Here is a 22585-nt window from a genome sequence, read left to right as displayed (position 1 = left end):
AGAAGTTCCCCGCACGGGACGCCAAATGCCACAGTCTGGCTGGGCACAAATGCCGCAGTCTGGCTGGGCACACAATCACGAGCCACCACACAGCTTGTAGATTCAAACAGCAACTCTTTATTCCCGAACTCACACCAGCCGTCTACAATCACGTTCTGGGGAAATCCACGTTCTCTTCCCAAATCCACGTTCTCTGGGCTTCTATCTCCAAAATATACTGTCTGAATCCCGTGAGAACTCAAGGGGAACTCAGGCAGCAGGATACGCCCTATTCCCAGCAGGAATAATCTTAAACCTTAAACCTGGAACCTAAACTGGGAACGCCCTAAACAAGATTATCTTAAAACCGGGAACACCCTAATCTGCCTTGGTCCTTGAGCAAGGTCACTTACATTCAATGTCATTGCAACATGTCAGCAACATGGGGTACGCTGGCAAGGAAATTGTCATACCTACTTGGCTAATGGCTCCCAGCATATATATATATATATATATATATATATACATATATATATATATATATATATATATATTTTTTTTTTTTTTTTTTAAAAAGAAGCAGCACAAAAGGCATGAGGCCTTAATAACCACTGCTTTTCCTCCCTCAGGGAAATTCTGTCCAAGAGCTTTCTCAAACTTCCTCAGAACCAGTATGCTCTTTGTGATGGCCCATTTTATTAGAAAATAACCTCCCACCCTCACCATGATATGCACAAGGATCAGTGATGACTGAGAATGGCAGATTAAGAACAAACAGAATGGGTCTCCAATCATATCAAATTTCTATCCTTAGAACCAACTGTTCACATTACAAATAGGACCTGGACTAATCATTTGCATGGGTTTTACTTAGTTATTTTATTTCTTTAAAATTTAAAAAGGAATTTTAGCATGAAATAAGCCATTTCATAAGTAATACTTTCTTATACTATTTTTTATTCCAATAAAACACACACACACACACAGAGTTTATTGAAAGATGTCTGGAAGTTCTTTGAAATAAGCAGTTTCAAATTTCAATAAAACCCTGATTTGTGATAAAAGAATATTGATTACATTGTCCTCTCTATACAAAAGTAATCCTATAACAAGAAAAGTCCTTTCAGCATAATATAAAGTAGGGTTCTCCTCAAAAATCACTTATCAGCTACCATTCTGACATGATTCTATGCAAATTATTACCCTCCAGACAGTCTTCACCAAATACTTATTAGATTGAATTAAATCTTGTTACCCTGACTTATAAAGATCTAATATAAATTGTTATAGCTAACAGGAAATGAATGATAGCAACACTTATATTATGAACTTAACTTGCAGTGAGTGTGTTTCCACATAAGAGATTCATGGAGCTTGTCTTATTTAAGCATTTAATAACATCACTTCTCTCTTATGATAATCTATGAGGCATTCTAAGATAAAATGGGACTTGAAGCTGAATGAAGCAAGGAGCCGACAAAGAGGACAAAAACGAATGTGATAGGGAAGGGTGGCAATGGAAGATGGTGTTTCAGGGAGGCAGGGAGACTGAGTAGTATTTAGCACATTTTCAACGTAAAAGAAAACTGTGCTGCCAATACAAACTGAAAAAAAAAATTCCTTGTCTATCTTATTGTTCCCACTATGAGTACCAGTTTTCTCTGGAGGAAAAGTCTACATCATTTGGAAGTCAAAAGCTGAAGTAATTTTCATAAGAACTCAGCTACCTGTGAAAAGCAGCTGAATTTTCCTGAATTTCCTGGAAAGTGAAATCTGACCTTCTGAAAGCCAGGTGGATATGTGACCACACATTTTTCCCTGGGTTGTGGAGCTGCTGGTTGTTAGACGCTGGTACATTTGGAGTGAAAGAGAATGCACAGCAGGAGAAGCCATGAGACATTTATTTAATTTCTGAAAATGCCTCATGTAGAACTCTGGAGTGCACTTCCCCACAGCATGTGCCACGGAAGGAAGGATGATGCCTCTCCTGGAGGTAGGATGCAAACAGAAAGCTGCTCCAGGCTGAGCCTCTGCCAGTCACTTCCTCAGCAGCTTGTGCCGTGATAGGGAACTGCGTGGGGTGAGAAAGAGACCTGGCAGTTCTCAAAGCCAGCCAAGAAGCTCAGTCAAAGATGGATGGGTTTTCTTTCCTTGTAATCACCTACTTTGCAAAGACAAGCTCAGCTGAAAACCCAGTTATGGGGATTTGAGATGTAGATAGTAAGGAAGTGTCACTAGCATTTCTGAAGAATAATGTGTTTGCAACCTCCTGAAACATTAAGTCAGCCACCACAAGAGCATAGGAACTAGAGACTGAGAAACAAGGGATGAAATCAAGGCACTTTGCACCTTAAAAACCATTTAGACTGAGCAAGCAGAAGTGGGGTCCTCCTCACTGGCCTAAAGAACTGCTACCAGTGAAAGTTAAATTGCTAAGGTGCACAAGATCAAGAACTGAGTGTGATCCTCCCACAGGAGCCTCCAGGCCTTCCCCAGAGCTCTCGGGCTCCCGGCCACCTGGAAGCACCACCTTCATTGCCACTCTCATCCTGCATCATATTCCTTTCATTCTCCTAGCCAAGGAGTGCTCCTTGATTCCTTCAGATATGGCTTCAGGTCCCATTTTATCTTAGAATCCCTCAGACTATAAAAAAGTAATAATACTAACACTGATGAACAGTCAGGGTCTTTCTACCTGAGGGTCTCTGTGTCGGTCACAGATATTTTCACTTTCCTGACCAGAAGGCCTGTGAATGCAGTACCATCTGCTGATCCATCTCAGGACCATGTCCTTGTCATGCGCATTGAGAACATCATGCTCAGCCAAACTATTTAGGGTACAAGAATCTACTTTTGTACAGGTGAGAAATCCCAAAGTATCAGAGTGCAAGCAGGTCAGCACATCACAGGTTCTTGCCTGGCACCATTAGATGTGAGTGTGATTTATTTTTTACCCCATCCTGCTTCTCTGCCCTTGAGCAATCATTTTTAGCTTGCTGATGTCAGGAAAGCCGACTTTTTGCCCTGCATATTCTTCTCCAGAGTCAGGCTGAAATTGCTGACCAGTTCCTTCTTCAGCATGCCACACTGATGCTCTAGTCACCTGGCCCTTATGTCCTCAAGTTTCTAGAGATAGTTTTTTTTTTTTTTTCTAGTAATTGAACGAATTCAACTTTTTAACCTCTTATTTTTGAGTTCTGCTTTAACTGTTCAACTCCCTTCCTTCTGCATGTGCTGGTCTCCTTTCATCACTGGCCCTTTTTGTAGTCACTCCGCCTCAGGACTCATAATTTCACTTTCTCCCATAGTCTTTCTTTGTACACAGTGAAAAAGAGTACATTCACAACACATGGCCTTGAAGACATGGCATGACCACCACAAAGATGGCAGGAAGTGAATGGAAAGACAGGTTCGTGCTGGTGGAGTACAAAATATGTGTGAATAGAATATGGCCACAGAACTCAAGAACTGTAGAACTAGAACAGTAGAACTAGAAAAGAGTTAAATCTGTCCTTTCTGACCAGTCTAATATTTGATCCTTCTCTTTAATGTCCCCCTTCAAAGGTCACTTAGACTCTGCTTGAACACTCTTAGTAACTGGGAACTCATTACCTTCAGTTAAGTTTATTTGCTCAAGAATAGCCTTTCATAGAAAAAACTAAAATCTGCCTCCCTTGGCCTTTGTTTTGTGGTCTTTGAGAGTTGAGTGTGATTTCTTAGAGAAAGTATAGAATTCTTTATTCAGTGGGCATCGGAGTTGGAACATTCTTTAGGAGACAGGAAGATAGATAGATAGATAGATAGATAGATAGATAGACAGATAAACAGACAGACAGACAGATAGAACTAATGAGGAAAAGAATTAAAAGATGGTTTGGGCATCTAGCCCAGACTTCTATCACAAAACATAGAAGGCTCCCTATTACCATAGGTTCATGTTATTTAAAATTCTGTTACTGTAAACTGAATGTTTTTGTCTCCATAAAGTTAATAAGTTGAAACTGTGACCTTCAGTGTGATGTCATTTGGAGGTGGGGGGGTCTTTGGAAGATAATTAGGTCATGGGGTTGGAGTATTTATGAAGAGATTGGTTGCCTTATAAGAACAGATAGAAGAGAGTTCACTGCCCACTCTCCAGGCTTTTCACCATGTGAGGCTACAGAAAGAAGTCATACATCTGTAAACCAGAAAAAGGTCCCTAACCATGCACCCAGCCACCCTGACACCCTGACCTTTAACTTTCAGTCTCCAAAACATTGTTTGTTGTTCAAGCCACCCAGTACGTGATATTTTTGTGATTGTAATCCAAACTGCTAAGTCTTAAAACAGCTGCTTTATTGGAACACTTTATTAATTGTATTGTGCTTACTTTTAGTTGTGTTAGGAACTAATTAAGTAAGGCACTTAATTTTAAAGGTAAGCACCAGACCATGGTGCCTAAACCACACAAGAGTTCATTTTTCTCTTATGCAACAAGAATTCCAGAGATGATGTAGATATCTGTTGCTGGCATAGGCAGTAAGGCTCATAGTGTTAGGACAGGGTATGTGCCACACTCTCTGCCTTTCCATGATAATCCCCAAATGCATCCCAAGTTGAATCTCCAACTACTTCATTTATATTTCAGTCAGAAAAGAAGCACAAAGCTTATATTAGAGAAACAAAGCATACCCAGATACCCTTGATTGACATCCTTTCAGCTATAATTGTATCCACAGCCATGCTCAATTGCAAGAAAAGCTAGGAAATGTCAGGTTTTAGCTAGGGACATTGCTACCTCCTATGAAATGGGGTTCTATTAGTAAGGTGATAACATGGCTACTGAATAAACAAACAACCAACTGTGTTTGTCAAAATGTATCCACAGAAGTCTGTTGTCCTTCTTAACACTATGTATTGTTAACTCTAAATGTCATTATAGGCAACAGATTCAGCCCTGGCTGGTTTGAACAGAAAAAAGTTTATTAAAGCATGTTAGGTAGTTCACAATCCTCTATGGGAGGGGGCTAGAAAAACAAGCTTATACATTGTCAGTCATAGAAACAGGAAGTATGAGAAACACTCAGTTTCTTCATGGGATTTTTATTGAAAATAGGCAGCTTCTGCCATTTTTCCTAACTCTTTGTCATCTAATACACTAAGACCAGACACCAGAAATTGCACCACAGCTGCCACAGTGGAGCCAGGTACCCTATTCCTGCCTATTCAAAGAGCAATTCCTTCCTCATATTGTTCGCATCCACATCCAAGTCTCTCCCAGGGTGGGGTTGTGGGGAGGACCAGAAGATAGCCCTAAGCTTCCCTTGAATGGGAGACAAACTAACTGGGGGTTGATATGGATGTAGAATGAGCCAAACTATTGTATCTATCATTATGCCTTCAAAATAGAAGGACCCAGAGTTCTACTTGGTTCTATTTTGTCAGGACTGACAAATCATTTTCCATGGCATTAAGATTTAATGGGGAAAAAAAGGCATCATCTGGTTCTAGAAAAGAATGGCTTACTGTGAAAGGAAGAGAATGACACAATCTTTCCAACTTTATTTTTTCTTCTACCTGACATGCTGCATTTTTGTGAAGATAACAGATGGGAATCCTATATTCATTAAGGAGAAAAAAAAAAAGACCTCTTCATCTGCTAGCATTTTAAATAAGGGAAATACATAGTATTTACTGCTACCCTTTGAAGACCCTTTGAAGATTTTAATTAGCACTGAATGTGTTGTTCCATCTGCTTGAATGAGCAGGCCACATGGTCACAAGGCCTCTCATTTCAGGCTGGAAAACCAAGCCATTGGCTCTTCTGGGTTGAAATAGAATAACCTCAACTAAAATACCCCATATATTACTCAAAAGTTATCTTTGTTTTTAAAAGATTTACTAAAAAATTAGAGAAGGCAGGGGAAAATTCAATGATATTCATCCAGCCATTCCAATACATGTTTATTTGAATTCGGTCCAATCTCTTATAGTTTAATGATTCATGATGATATCTCTTTTCCTTTAACATTTTTATGGCACTTTACATTTCATGCAACATTTTCACATATTGTTATATGATTCTGCCTTGTGAGGTAAAACAGGGTAGTCAGTATTTTATCCAATTAAAGAAAATGAAAGCTTAGAGCAGTCCAATGATCTACCTCAGCTCCAAAAGTTCAGCAGAGACTTGCCTGGCGCTGTAACCTAGAACTTTTGAATTCTATCCTCGTACTCTATCCAACAATGAAAGCTTAATCTTTATCAAAAATAAAATTTTTGCATCTTTAGGAAGATTTTTTTTTTACATCAACTAGACTTAGGTTACATATGAAATGTAATGAATGGCAGAAAAGTGACTTAAATAATCTGACCAATCTCTTCATAAATACTCCAACCCCATGACCTAATTATCTTCCAACAAGTACAACAAGAAGGTTATAACCATAGGGAGGAGACAGTCAAATGTGGGATTGGATCCTCACATCAGCTGCCTTCTGGTGAAGTGACCTTCAGCAAGCTAAGTACTTAATCTCAACAAGATTACATTTTCTCATTTGCAGAGAGGAGACATGGATAAAACCCACTCATCCAAAGATACAACATACATCCTTTGTTCTCCAGAGAATCAAATCATTCTATTGCTAGACTACATTAATAAATTGAGATTCATTCATTTATTTAAGAAACATTAAAATGTTTACTCTGTGAGGACTATAATTCTACACACTTGAGACACAAAGGTTAATAAAAACAAAATCCTGCCCTGATAATACCAAAGAGAGTGTAGGCAATTTTACTTAGGTTATGTGTGTGTGTGTGTGTGTGTGTGTGAGAGAGAGAGAGAGAGAGAGAGAGAGAGAGAGAGAGAGAGCTAGAAAGTTACTTTAAGTGATTTATTTCTTGAGCTAAGCCTTGAAAGGAGTCCTGCAGTCTTTATCCTATCTACTTGATTTTATTGGAAAAGGAAAAAAAAATAAAAAACTTAAACGTAAGGCAACCTTTTGAAGATATTAAAATGATATTAGAATGACCTTTTATTCAAAATTATTTTGGGTCTAGGCTATGGATTGACTGTTTGTGTCCATTCCAAACTTCATGCTGAAACTTAATCTCTAATGCAAAAATATTAAGAACTGAGGGCTTTGGGTAAGGGATGAAGCCATGAGGGCTCTTATAAGACAGGTTGGTGAGAGTTCTCCTGTGCCCTCTGTCCTTTCCACCATGTGAGGACACAATACTCAAGCAGCCATATGGAAGACAACAACCTTGCTGGCTCCTTGATCTTGAACACATCAGCCTCTGGAACCTGAGAAATAAATTTCTTTTAGTTTTAAATTACCTAGTCTTAGTGTCTTGTTATAGCATCAAAAAAAAAAATGGACTGAGACTATTGTTCTGCTTATACAACACATTTGGAGATGTTAGATATTATTTTTATTATACGAATGAAGAAATGGAGGCCTGGAGAAGTTAAGACTTCTTCAAAGTCACTTAGGTACATCAGGATAAGAGTCAGTTTAGTCCCTGAGCTACATGCTTGAGATACAAATGTAAGCAAGACAAAATCCCTACCTCTGTGAAGTTGTGAATTTCAGTACAAGCAGACGTGCTGATTAATCATCACATATGAGGTTTGCTGTAATTTAAAGACATGAGTTAATGACCATTTTTTAATTCTTTTTTTTCAATTTTGATTTCAAAAGCATTGTAAGAAACAAGGTACTGTGCATTTTATTTCTGAGCTAAGTATTTTCTTGAAAATATAAATTATTCATGAATTATTTTTGATACTTTTGTTTATTATTATAATATACTTACAAATTTTAAGTGTTCCTTCATTGAATTTTTACCAATGTATATGCCTGGGTTGAGATCACCAAAAGCAAGACATAGAATGCTTCCTTCAGCCCAGCAAGTTTCTTCATAGTCTTTTCCAGTCAATCCTCCATCCACACTGCCATTCAAAAATGATCACTTTCCTAATTCTGGCCTAGCACTATATAATAGTTTGTCTCCTCTTGAACTTTATTTAAATGGAAACAGGGAGTATGAATTCTTTAGCTGAACACAATATCTGTGAGATTTGACCATATCATTGCTTGTGTCCATGATTCCTTTTCATTGTTAAGCCATGTTCTATTATATGAATATGTTCTTCATACCTATCTATTTTACTAGTCACTCAACAAATAATGCTTGAACATCTACTATGTGTTGACATTGGAGTTGTTTCTATTTGAGGATTATTCTGAATAAGACCACTATGAACATTCTCATTTGAGTCTTCAAGAAAAAAAAAATATACCCATTTCTTATGGGAGCAGAATTTATTGTTTCAATGTAGTCTAAATTAAAGAAGTCCAAAAATGTAATCTAAAAATGTTGAGCTACATCTAGTTCTCAATTAGTTGCACTAATATTCTTATACATACCAAAGAGAAGTATAGATAATCTAAGGCAGGCCAAAATTCCAAATAAATTTACATTTGGAACTTTCTCAAAGTACCCATGTTCTCTATTCCAAGCTTGGGAAAGATATTTTGTATATCATCTTGTATTTTACTTATGTCTTAATCCATCCTGTGCTTCTATAACAGAAAGCCAGAAACTGTATAATTTATAATAAACAGAAATTTATTTGATCATGGTTCTGGAAGCTAGGAAGTCCAAAATCAAAGAGCTAATATCTGGCCTTTTTATTGTGTTATCCTATTGCACAAAATGGAAGGAAGAGAGGGCAGGAGAGAGAGCAAGGGGAAACTAAACAAACCCTTTTATAAAAGCACCAACCAGGGGCTGAGGCTGTAGCTCAGTGGCAGAGAGCTTGCCTAGCTTGTGTAAAGTGCTGGGTGTGATCATTAGCACCACCTTACAAAAATTAATTAATAAAAAAAAGACCAACCCCACTCCTGAGTGTATAACCTTAATGGTTATATATAGCCTTAATGGTCTACCTACCTCTTAAAGGTCTCACCTCTTAGTACTATTACAATGGCAATTAAATTTCTATCCTTTCCCATATTTTATCTGTAGACATCTTGTGTGCTTACGAAAACATGCCCTTCTATCATTCATTCAAATAATGCTTGAGAATCTATCTACCCTGCATAAGGCTCTATAACACATTCCAGAAATAAAGCATTGATGAAAGACAAAATCTCTTCTATCATGAAACTTGTGTTTTAATGAATAGATGTTAGGAACTAATTACACAGTTATCAAAATAAAATTGTAAGAAACTCTATAAAAATACAGGATGTCATAAGAGCAGGTAGCAAGATTGTGAAGCAAACCTGGAGAAGAGGCAGGAGTGAGTTTGAGAGGATGCTTTCATATACTAGCAATCAGAAGCCACTGGAACAGACAGAGAAATGGTGTGATCGGACCAAGGTTCAGCTTGGCGAAGAATGGAAAAATTAGAAAGAAAATGAAGGCTTATTTTGGTGAATTTACATTCCCTACCTGGGTAGCCCCTCTCATTGTCATGTCTTCCTGCTGTCCCAACCCACCGACTAGGGCTTTTTGCCTTTATATAACTGCCCTGATTCTTCTGCATCAGAACATATGCAGGTAATGTGGCCTTTGGTAATAAACAACTTTAAGCTAAGACTCTAAAGGTAGAGGTGTTACCACTATCCATGCTCTCCTCTCCTCTGCACCAAATATAATAGGAATCTTCTTGCCTGAGTTCAAAGGAAGAAGAAAATTGGAAATTTTAGTCATAGAGGTCAGCTTAGCTAGGGAGATATTTTGAATATAGGTGATCAGGATGTTCACTATCCACAAATTTTATTTCAACAAAGAGGACTTATTTAATCTACATACTTACAGTCTTGTTTATCACTTCAGGAGGATTTCCTAGTGGCAGAATCAGGTTCCAGAGTGATGCTCACCATGCAGATGGCTAGCCAGTCTTTGCACCATGTAGAAACGTGGTATATTTCCAGGCACATACAAATTCCATTCGTCATGCTGCACAAAGGCATCTGCTTTATCTGATTCTTAGAGGAAAGTGAGGAAAGCCCATGGTTCATTTGTGATCTCATTTTCTCAGGAGCTTTTTTTCCCCCTTCCAGGTTTGCAATAACTTCCTATGTTAAGCTAAGCATCAGTAACACTAAAAAGAAGGTAACCAGGAAGAAAAAAAAATCGGATAGAAATCTACCAAGCAGTATAATCCTCCTGTCTTTTAAAGTGAATAGAGAATTTCTACAACTAAGGACCTGGAGGGGAGCCTGGAGAGGATCTTTTTTGGGCAAGTCCTTGCTGTGCCCTTCAAAGCTGCTGCTGCTGCCCCTACAGGAAAGCCACTGCAATGTGCACCAATTAGGCCCCTTTGATCTGGAGGGGAAACTCTCCAGGGTGTCCGTGGCAGGGGAGGAGATTGCAGGCACAGTCATTTCAGCCAATATAGAACTGTAGCATTATTTCTCCCTGGGGTCTGGGAGAATGATTCATTACAGAAAATAATATCAGAAACAAGTCTGAGCTACGGAATTAGCAACCACCCCCACTAGCAGCTTTTGGTTTATTTGTAAGAAACACTATCCGAGGGGAGGCATAATTCACTTCTGAGAAGCTTGAACTAATATCATTGTTTCTCTCTAGCTTATATATCAACTTCACACTAGAATTAGAGTAGATAATCTTTTCTTTTTTCTCTAGCAAGCCAATCATGACAGGTCTCCTAGTGTCTGAGCATTCTCAGCATGATAAAATGTGTAAGAAAGAAGAAGGATACACTTTACATTGTGAAAATGGTAAAGTTTCCAGATGGTGCTGGGGAGGAGATGCAGCTAATAGCAATATTGGTTTCAAACAGAAGACTGTTCACATCCAATACTTGGAAGCTCAATCATGAAAAGGCAAATATCACCTAATTTGATTGAGCAGGTTATTAGTGGCTCACATGCTGGAAATTAAAGGAAAATAAATAGGTATGCTAATCTGCTACCAATGAAATCCAGTAAGTAGCCTCTCCACTTCGCCACCTTTGAATTAGAGGTAGAAGTGAAAATAGCACACTTGTCAAAACACCTAGAGCTAAAGTGTTAGCAGCAATATAAATGAGGCTGTGAAAGAGAATTGCTAGGGCAGCAGTTCAGGAAAACACACTATATTCTGCTTTTCTATCTGTTCTATAACATTCTTTTTTAGGAAGGGCTAGCAGAATAAAATTCATCCTTAGGTCTTAGTAGAATAAAAAAGCTTTAAAACAGATTATTTGCATTCAATTCTGCAAGAGAAAGCCATTTGTTCATTGTAGCATTTATGTAATTTATTCATATTTATTGATTATGGTTATTATTGATTACTCATTTGTTGATTCAAATAGCTATTATGCCTATTACATTAACAGCACTGTGCAATCTCTGCCAAGAAATAACCCTCCTGGACATTAGAATGGTAGTTTCTAAACTTTTGTCAGAATTATCTGGAGATAATTCAGTAGAACTGAGATGGGACTGGAGATTTTGCATTTCTAATAAGTTCACAGGTAATGTTGATGCTGTTGATTGGGCACCACACTGAGAGCCAAAGGTCTATGGCAGTAGTTTTCAGTTTGGGCTGCCGATTAAAATTACACAGGGAGCAATTAAAAATCTTGATGACCACAGAACTGCTGTATCCCAGACCACACAAATAAAAAATACTGAGTGAAACCTAGACATCCAATTTGGAAGGTTCTGGGAACCAATGTTCTTGTGGATATAAGAAACAATAATTAGCTAGGAGTTATAAAGGAATCAAAAGGTAGTGGTAGAGAATGGGAAGGGAATCTAGAATGATTAAGAATGATCATTTTGAAGACCTGACGGAAAGAAAACAAAATGTAATGAACCATGGAATGACTATTTCAGCAAAGGCAAAGGCCCTAAGACTGGAGAAAGTTTATATATTTGAGGAAATGAGAGAGGGCTAGTATGGAACTGAATCATATTGAGTGAGCAGCACAGTTGCTAAGTTGTAGTTGTAGAAATGAGCAGTAATGTGTAGACCCATTGAACAAGACCAGATTTGAAGAAGAATATAAAACTATTCAGTAATCATATTCACACTTAAAAGATCATTTTTGCTGCTGTAAACAGATAGAAAAGTGAATGGTCAAAAGGAGGGGGACCTATTAGAATTATATAGGATTTTACTAGGCACAAGGTGAAGTTGGTCTAGATGGGGTGGCATCTTCTCAAAAATGGAGAAGATTGGGGAGATAATAATTTACATTAGAAGAAATGTGTACAGAACTTGGTAAGAGACAAAATATGGAGTCACTGATAGGAAAAAATCAATAATGGCTTACAGATAGGAAAATGGTGATACCATTTATTTTTATGAGAAAAGGGATAGGTTTTAGTGGGAAAATCAAAATTTGTGTTTTGATCACCAACATGTATAAATTTATAGAAATAACACATGGGACCACATTAATATAGCACAATTTTCATGCTTTTATGTGTTAGCTAAAATAAATTAATAATTAAAATTTCTGTTTTGGACATGTTCAATTTGTTGCCCAAGAGACACTCGAGTTGAAGTATTGAATAAGCACTTTGTTATTCAAGCCTGGTCCAGAGAAGGGAGTTTGGAAATGATTAAAAAAAAAAAAAAATTGAGACTCATCAATTCTTAATCATGATATTGGATGATATTACATAGGAAGAATGTAAAGAAAGAGGTCTATGCTAAGTCCTATAGGATCTATTTTATTAGTGGACGGACAGAATTGAAGGAAACAGTCAAGGAGACTGATATATAAAAGCCTGAGATCTAAGAGATAAGCCAGGCAAACATGGAGTCAGAATCCAAGAGAAGTCCTATTTTGAGAAAGGAAAATGATTAACTTGCCAGATGCTGCTCAGAAGTTAGGAAAAATGACAGAACATTCTCCATTGGGTTTTACAACCTGGATATGTTAGTATCCTTGACATATTTTTTCTGTGGTGAGTTGAAGGGGAAAGGTAGATTGCGATGATTTGGAAAGTTGCTTGAAGTTGGGAAATGGAGACAGCATAAACAAGGCCTTTAAAAAACCTTGTCAGTAAAGAAGAATAAAGAAGTGGAATGGTAAGTAGAGAGGAATTCAATTTTTGTTCAAGATGGGAAATACAAGAATATATGCTGACGAAAATGACCCAGTTGATATGGAGAAATTAATGATGCTAGAGAGAGGGATACCAACATGATAAACTTTCAGTTTTTGTGAACAAAGAGAAACGTCCTCACTGTAATAAGAAGAAAGAAAATCAATGCCATCAGGAATGTTTATAAAACTTGTCTTTGGAAAGGACTCTTTTTATGGCCTCTAATTTTCTCAATGGAAACATGAGAAAAGTGAAGTGTTAGGGAAAGATATGAAAAAATGACCTCAGGAGTACAGGAAAGAAACTTACCTTGAGAGTTAAGAACATTCTAGCTATAAGGAAAAACACCATCACCAAAATTTCTCTTAGAACAGTATCTGGTCAAAAATGCTTGAGAGAATGAGATCTTTGAAAATCGAATTCTAAGCTGGGTGCAGAGTTATGCAACTGTAGTCTCAGCTACTCGGGAGGCTGAGTTAGGAGGACCTCAATCTTGGGCGCTCAGGACCAGCCTGAGTAATATAAGACCCCATCTTAAGAATAATAATGATTCCTAAGTGCTACACATCAGACCAAAGCATAATTTTATATGGTTTCAGAGAAGGAAGTGAGAAAGGGGAGATGAGGAATAAGACAAGTGAGGTCAGAGGCTTTTCTCAGTGCTAAGTGAATCACCTATCCAAATCTTTAGTTGGTTCAGGCTGTCAAGCTCATAAATCCTTTAGTGGGTGGATTCCTACTGCAGACAGAAGTACAGCAGCCAGTACTTTAAAAATACTAATTCCCAGGGAAGAACACAAATGGTGGGGCAAATTTGGACATCACTCTGCATAGAATTAGGGTTTAAAAAAAACTTTTCTAGACCTCTATCTCTTGATACCAAGAGATGCTATTTGCATCTCAAACAGGATACAAGAAATAAAGTGGAGTGAGTCATACTCGAAATAGAGGGAAATGAGGTGAATCTCCCACGCCTGGTCCTGAGAGTTCTTTCAATCTTCTGCTTCTGAGCTCTGAAATCAAGCCTGGCGTCTTCTCCCTCTACCTTCAATACCAGTTAAGATTTCTGCCAAGTTCCAAAGAAGCATTACCCCCAAAAATTGTGTTTTATTTTGTGGGATTCTGATTCTTTTAGGTTATATTTATTGGAGAAGCCTCAGAGAATAGAAAGATCATTATTACAAAGAGAAACACAAAGGAGCTCAAACTGTCAACCACCAAAAAGACATTTCAAATCAATGGTATGAATGTGTCCAACCCACATGCCCTTTTGGATATCTAAGCAAAAGCAATGTACAAAAACACTAAGTGAAACAGGCAATAAATTATTCAATATCTAAGTATTTGCCTGTTCAATGTCTGCAAGTCAGTGGACCATTTTTGTACAGAACTTTCAATAACTGCTTGCCTTTTCCTGGGAATACAGTTCCCCCAATGTTTTTACTGCAGAGAACTCTCCTATTTTATTTACCACCTGAGCTTTATACTGCCTTACTCTAGTGATAGAATAAATATTCTTTTCAGATTTAGAATCAAGACCTGAACTTGAGTCTAGTGTTTGTTATATTCAGTTACTTGTTTCCAAGAACAAAGTCCACAAATTACTTCAGTCATACAGCTGAGACACCAGACACTTAACTACTTGCTCCCATAAATCCCATCTTGCAGCCATACTGAAACAATGGCTGTTTCTTAAAACATGAAAGTCAGAGGAACATGGAAGGGATTCTGCTCCCTCCTCATATCCTACCCCAAACTCAAGGATCACTTTTAGTTGTCCTTAGACATAGTGATGGCTCAAATTCTCCTAGAAAGCTTCCTTTGTCTCTTTCTACACCATCCAAGAATTTGGTTTACTTATCAGTTTCTCCTTTGTATTTCTATAATATCTTGCATCTATGAGAGCAGTTCTTTCACTATAATGAATTATAATTTCACTATAATGATATTATTATTTTTGCTACCAGATTATGTGCTATCAAAGACAGATACTATTGTTTGTTTTTTACATATCTACTGCCTGGCATAGCTTGTATATGCAAATATCACCAAAAAAAAAAAAACTGAAAAAAAAGATGAGAATTATGTGTTAACTAGGATAGCGAGTAATGAAAATTAATCTACATTTATTAGAACATGCTACATAAACCATTGCAAAATGTTTATCATTGGTGGCAAACATTTTTATTGCTTTTAGTCTAGAATTAAACATTCCGATGTGATAAGTTTATTATCAGAAGTTCAATTCAACTCAACAAACATGTATTGACCCTTTATTATACATTAGTTATTATGGGATATTGGAAAAACAAAGACAAATGAGATAAACCTCTACCCCTGATAATAATCAATTGAATTAAAGGGTGCATAAATGATGCTAGAGGCCTCAGAAAAAAACATGTACAAGCAAACCACTAAGGCTGGAGGAGTCACAGCTGGGCACACGCCTGTAATCCCAGTGGCTTGGGAGGTTGAGGCAGGAGGATAGCAAGTCCAAAGCCAGCCTCAGCAATCGCAAGGCTCTAAGCAACTCACTGAGAACTTGTCTCTAAATAAAATACAAAATAGGACTGGGGATGTGGTTCAGTAGTTAGCTGAGTGCACCTGAGTTCAATCCCTGGTACAACAACAAAAAAAAAAAAAAAAAAAAAAAGAAGGAGCCAGAAGGACCTGGGCTTGGACAACTTCCCAGAGGAGGCAATACCTGAGTGAATGATGGCAAGCTTGGGCAAAAAGCAGAGTATTATATCTCAAGGGCATGCTTACCAACAGAGGGCTTTCTCTCTTTCTTCTCAGATTTGCCATGGAAAAATCCATCAATTGTAATAATATCCAGAAACCCATTCAGACATTTTAGGAAATGTGTCACCTCTTTGATCTCTCATTATAATTAGCTCTCACTTCTCGTGCCCCAACCATGCTCCACTATTTTCCATCTTTAAAAATTTTAGGTTTATATAGTTCCTGGCATTTGAAGTATAAGAAACACAATATTTCTTTGTTTTCATAAATCAAATTAATTTAAGTTAGAGGGTGAACTCAGCAAAGTTGGAGAGAAGTCCAAAACTAGTCATTAGGTACAGCTCCTACTCACACACCGCTCACCTCAGATCTAGACAGTTGAGGCAGGACCTTGCTGACATTTTCACAAACATGTGTGGTCCATTCACAGGCCAGTGCCCCCACAACAGCAGCATTTTTTCCTTGCTCAGCTTAGCCACTGAAAACTCTGAGGTTCTCAAGGACTCAGTTCTTAATGACTATCCCTTACATAGGTTCTGCCATCTTAGGATACTGCATCTCTCTTACTGATCTTCAAAATCCAACACCTCCATGAAGTTAGAGTTCCTCCTTCAAAGAACACACACACACACACACACACACACACTTTTATTGTATTTATTGAATTACCTGAGTAGTTGCTAAGCAGGGGATAACATAATCATCTCAAACCCTCTGTAATTATAAGCACCAAGATTGTGGAAAGATTGTCTCCAGAGCATCCTGTACTTACTCTACCCCTCCACTATCTTCAATTATTCTCTTATTCAGATATACTCACATACACATCTGTTTCTTTTCCATGGGCAAAAAAGTTCTGAATCTGGGATAGACTCTCTTGGGATCTATGATATAAACAAGGAAAACAGAGAGACATATTTTTTCTTTGTTGGATATATGGTAATAAATAAATAAACAAATAATAGCTACAAAAGCAAAACCAAGAATCCAAAGTGCCAATACATTTTTAGCAAGTCAACTGATAACAGGAAGGTAAGCAAACTTCTTCTGACATTCTTACTCTCACTTCCCAATCCCATATCATCTATACATCTGCTAGCTTTCAGAAAGAATGATTTATACTTGCCCCTTGTGCATGGTTTCACTTCTTAAGTCATTTTACTTTGTTTTCTGATCTATCGATTAAGGGGTCTTAGAAAGAAGAGAGTGCTCACCTTTGAAGGAGTCATGTAGGCCTGAAATATGACCCAGTCAGTAGAAAACATGAGGAACTAAAGACTAGAGGCGTTTCCACCTATTTCTAGTCCCCACATAATCCTTAAGCATTGTACTCTACATTAGGGAACTGTGAAAGAAATCTAATAATTTAATGATGTGAAAAATAAAGCAACGTTGGGCTGGGATTGTGGCTCAGCGGTAGAGCACTCACCTAGCACGGACACAACCCAGGTTCGATTCTCAGCACACAGAAAAAATAAAAGCATTGTATTGTGTCCATCTACAAAAAAGATTCTCTCTCTCTCTCTCTCTCTCTCTCTTAAAAAAATAAAGCAATGTGATATTCTTATTTCCAAGAATTTATGGAATAAGTTTCACATTCAAATCAGTGGCAGGTGCTATAAGATAAAAGCATACATGAAAGTCAAAAGAAAGTTCTCAACTCTACTTCACAGATTAAAAGTGATCTTAAGGAGAAGGACACTTGGGACAGACCGCAAAATATGGTTAACAGTTTGTTATTGAATTCCTGTTTAAGAAATTTAGTGTTTTCATTTCTTTCTAATTTTGTCTTCATGGCAACGTTTGTTACAGTTCACACCAACTTCCATCTTTCCATTGTTTATGATGTCAGTATTTCTTATAAGCAGTTTCCTAAATCCCATCCTTAATCTTCTTCTCTTCTAAATCCATACTATTTTAGGATTAAAAATTTCATCTAAAATTGTGAATTTACCTAATATCTTACACAGTGATTCTCAATCCATATGTCTATCCCAGCTAGCTTCTCCATTCATGATCTCAGTGTCTACCCTTTCACCTAAACCAGAAACCTAGAACTCAGCCAGGACTCACTCCCTACATCTAATTAATCATCAAATCCTAGCAATTCAAATTCTAACCGTAGTCTAAATTCACTATGTCCTCTACTGTCACTGTCTCTGACTTGTTTCAAGTTGTCATTCTCTCTCACCTTATCCACTGAAGTCCTTCCCTCATTCCTCTTTCTACTTGTAGTCTTATTCTGTTTCCAACACATTTTCCATGCTAGTGCCAGTTACTTATTTATTATGTGAAAATTGAATGGTATAAGCCCCCTTTACAAAGCCTTAATTGTTCTAGTCTCTCTCAAGATTCATGATTGTACCAACAGAAATGCAATTCAATTTGCCTTATTAAAAAAAAAGTGGGGGGATTTGTCTCAAGTAACTGGAAAATCCAGAGACAGAAGCACAGTCATATGTAGCCACTCTTATAGTGACATCAGGATTCCTTTTTATCCCTTACCTGGATTTTTTTTCTGTTGATTTTATTTCCAAGTGTTAGTAAAAATAAGTACAACAGATTTAACATTAAAATTTCTACCACTTGAGCTGACTAATGGAAAGAGAGTACCTCCTTCCCAATATTTCCACTTAAATTCAGGGACTCTTGTTGACCCATCTAGGGTCACATGAATACACCTGTGATAGACAAAATTTAAAAATGGCTCCCAAGGATGTTCATATTTAAATCCTCAGAACCTAACAACATGTTACCTGGCATGGCATAAGGAACTTAGCAAATGTAATTAAGGATGTTAAGTGATAGAGCTTATCCTGAATTTTTCAGATGAACCCAGTATAGTAACAAGGGTTTTTATAAGAGGAAGGCAAAGAATCATAGATATAACAAGAGATGGGATGACAAAAGCAAAGTTTAGAGAAAGATTTGAAAGGTTCAATGATGCCAACTTGACCATGGAGTCATAAGCCAAGGAATGCAGGTGGCCCCAGGAAGCTAGAAAAGGCAAAGAGACAAATTCTTCACTAGAACCCCAGAAGGACTATAGTCTTGCTGCTATCTTGATTTTTGGACGTCTGGCTTCCAGGACCATAAGATTATAATTTGTATTTAAGATACTGTGATGAGTACTTATAGCAGCAATAGGGAACTAATATAACTCTTTAACCAATCAATATGATTACAATAATGGAATTCATTGACTGGCCAGAACTCAGTCATGTGTTCATGAAGGTGGGATTGTTTGATTCATCCAAATCTGACAGACAGTGTGGGTGATGCATGGTTCTCCAAGTGAAGATGCAGTTTTCTGCATAGAAAACAGATACCTGACAAGTCAATGTAACAAATGCCCAATTTAGAGTCTCACTTTCTTTCAGATAGAGATTCTCACAGGGTATGTAAATGGCACCTGAATGATGATTCTTACGTGTTTCTCTGGTGTCTTCTCATTCCTTTTTTTGTATCCTCTGCTTGGACAAATTTCCTTTCGTTTTTCACCAGACTCTTACTTGTCCTTGAAGACAGCTCAACATCTCCTCCACAAGGAGGTCTTCCTGGATACCCAAAGCTTGGTGACCTTTCTTTTCTCTCAGCACAGTCCCATTGCAACTCTTTTATCAATTTGCTCAGAAGTGATACTAAACCCAATAATAATTATCCTAGCCAATCAGAGTAATTGTGCTGGAGGAAACATGTAAACTTGACTTCATAAACAAAACATAATACTAGCTATTTTTGTAAACCTTGTCTCCATGGAAATAAGCACCAGCATGTCAAGGGGAATTCATTATGACTATTTGATATCATTCAATAAACTGGTATTTCTCATACCATTCTCTAAAAAGAATCAAGATTCACTTTGAAATCTACTTTTTATGTGAAAATTGATGGAATTACTACTTGAGCTTGATGAAACTGGAAACAATGTGATCCGTGGATAAAGAGCTTTCATTTTTGGCTATGATTCCTAGACACAATTGCTATTTAATTTACAATGTAATTTAAGAAAAAAAAACTAATTCTAATGTTAATATTGAGGGTCCTGATTAGATATTACTTCATTCCTCTCTGCTTAGAACAGGAAAATCAAGTAGATCAGAGCAAGGATGTTTTATTTCTCATTCCTGTTTTCTAATACGAGTTGATCTGCTTCATGCCAATAAATCCTCCTGACATTTTATAGTCATGGCACTAAATCACTAAAGCATCCATGTCAAATGAAAAAGCTGCTGAAAGTAATGGTATTAAATGATGATTTTCAGGTCCTGTCACCAACTTTAAAATGTATTCTTGATGACGCATTGGATTTATATATTAATGGCTATATTTTACCAATCCTGCCCAATACATCTCAGCTACAGTCTGTACTAAAAAGTTATTAAACCTCTAAGGACCCTTTGACTGAAAAAGAGTTTTTAAATAAATCAGTGAAAATGAGTGCAGCCTATTTTCTGAGCATGGCACATCATGGCTGTTTGGCAGAATGAGCACACTGTTTGCTTGTTTTTAATCCAATAATTTTATCCCTTAATTTTTGCAAGATGTGGAAAGCAGTTTGATGGACCACAGGAAATGCATTCAATTATTTCATGCACAGAATGAGGCAGGGAGGGCTAAAAGGGAATAAGGAACATTTTCAAGAGTCAGTTGTCCTCCTTTACTTAAAACTAGGCTTTCTCTTCTTCCTTTTACTTTAACATCAAACCTAGATTTCTCTAAGGAATTTTATATAACAGTAGTGCCAATTAGTCTGCTGTTCCTGTTCTTTTTCGTATTAGTTCTGTATTATTATTATTTAATTTGAAAACCTAAAAAGTTTTAAGTTCAGGGAAGTGAGTGAAGAAGCAGCTATGCTATAGCATGCTAGCACTGAAGTACTTGTACAGAACAGAAAGTAATTCTTTATTAAGTTATTCAGTGCTGGCACTTAAAGATGGCTGCAGACAGCTCCCCTCCTGCCAATGCCCTACCTTTTCGCATATCCCAAAGCCTGGCCTACTTGTCCTCATCAGCTGCTCTTCATAATTTTGCTCTGTTTCTCTGCTTCAAGAAGGAACATCTTGACCTGGGCTGTGACACAGCTTCCTTGGTTTCTTGATAATTATTTTTATTTTAAACACTCTGTACAGGAAAATAAGGAAAGGTTTTATGATGTTTTCTTGTAAAGATTTCAGTGCAGTGTGCTACTTTGAAGATTAGCACTGGACTGTTTGTGTGCTTCTTTGCCTGAGGAAAGAAGAGTCTCTCTCTCTATATATATATGCAATTTCCAGACACTTCTAGTGGTACACTAGTAAAAATCTTTGTAACCTTTGTTTATCCATCCAGAGAAGTCCTGCTAGAAGTCCACACTCTGGCCATCATAAAGAAATGTTCTATTTGATGTTAAGAATGAGTTCTTCCCCTGATGGGATGAGCTTAGACTCGGGATCAGCATATTTTCTCAAATAGCAACTTGATCTAACCTGTTACTTTTTGTCCTCACAAAATTATAGAAAATATGCCTAATTCTTGCTTTAGAGTTTACTTGACCTATCCTAGTTTGAAATATTTCAATGTCATGTACAAACTTTTAGTTCAAAAGTTTTTCTACTCAAGGGTCAAGTTTCCAGAGGTCATAACATAGACATTATTAAAAAGTGAATTTAACAAAATCATTAGCAAGATTTAAGACAAAATTTAGAGTCATTTTTTAATGGAGATTTCTGTTTGTGTGGAAAGAAGCTGAATACCAGTGAACACATGGTAGATATTTTGATGCCTATGTGGATGCTATGGTTTGAAGATAAGATATCCCCTGAAAAGCTCCTGTGTCGATTGCAGCAATATTCAGAGAGGAAATAATTAGTTTGTGAGAACTGTGACTTCATCAGTAGATTAATCCACTTCATGGATTAATAATTAATACCTTGAATGAATTACTGGGTGGTAACTATAGGCAGGTGGGACGTGATTGGAGGAAGTAGGTCACTGGGGATATGCCTGTGGGGATTATATTTTGCCCTTGGCTCCTAGCTTGAACTCTCTGCTTTCTGGATGCCATGAGCTAAGAAACTTTCCTCTATGTGGCCCTTCCCCCATGGTGTTCTGCCTCCCTTAAGGCCCAAAGCGATGGAGTCAGCCAACTCTGAAACCATGAATCAAAATAAACTTTTCCTCCTCTAAGTTGTTCTTGTTATGTCTTTTGGACATAGCAATCAAAAGCTGACTAACACAATTAACGATCCACATGAGTCAGGGAGCACAGTAGGAATGATCTGTCTGGAAAAGGGGGTGGGCAGTCTCAAGAAGGACTCTGGGCTTTGGGAAGGAGCCCTGAGTCAAACTTAGACTAACAAAGTTGTAAAGAAAATTTTTTTAGGAGCAAGTGAAACATGGTTATTTGGTTACACATCCACATTTTTACATAATGCCCTATTAGTAACTGTTGTATTCTGCTACCTTTCCTATCCTCTACCATCCCCCCTCCCTCCCCTCCCATCTTCTCTCTCTACCCCATCCACTGTAATTCATATCTCTCCTTGTTTATTTTCCCATTCCCCTCACAACCTCTTATATGTAATTTTGTATAACCATGAGGGTCTCCCTCCATTACCGAAACATGGTTATTTGGAAGTAGACTTTTGAGACTGAAAAGACCAGGAATAAAAGATTGGTTGCAACTCCCCAACAGAATCACTACAACCTCTTCTTCTAGGACCTTTGTCCCACTAGCAAATAGGGTCTCTCCAGACAAGGGCAGGTTGTACCTTCTTGGATTTCACCACTGTGGAGTTACATAATTCTAAATTTGTGGT

The sequence above is a fragment of the Marmota monax genome, unplaced genomic scaffold, assembly GCF_021218885.2.
Source record: "Marmota monax isolate L192 unplaced genomic scaffold, Marmota_monax_Labrador192_F-V1.1 WCK01_AAM20220418_F8-fsc00027, whole genome shotgun sequence".
NCBI classification, from domain to species: Eukaryota; Metazoa; Chordata; class Mammalia; order Rodentia; family Sciuridae; genus Marmota; species Marmota monax.
This window is presented reverse-complemented; position numbering follows the sequence as displayed.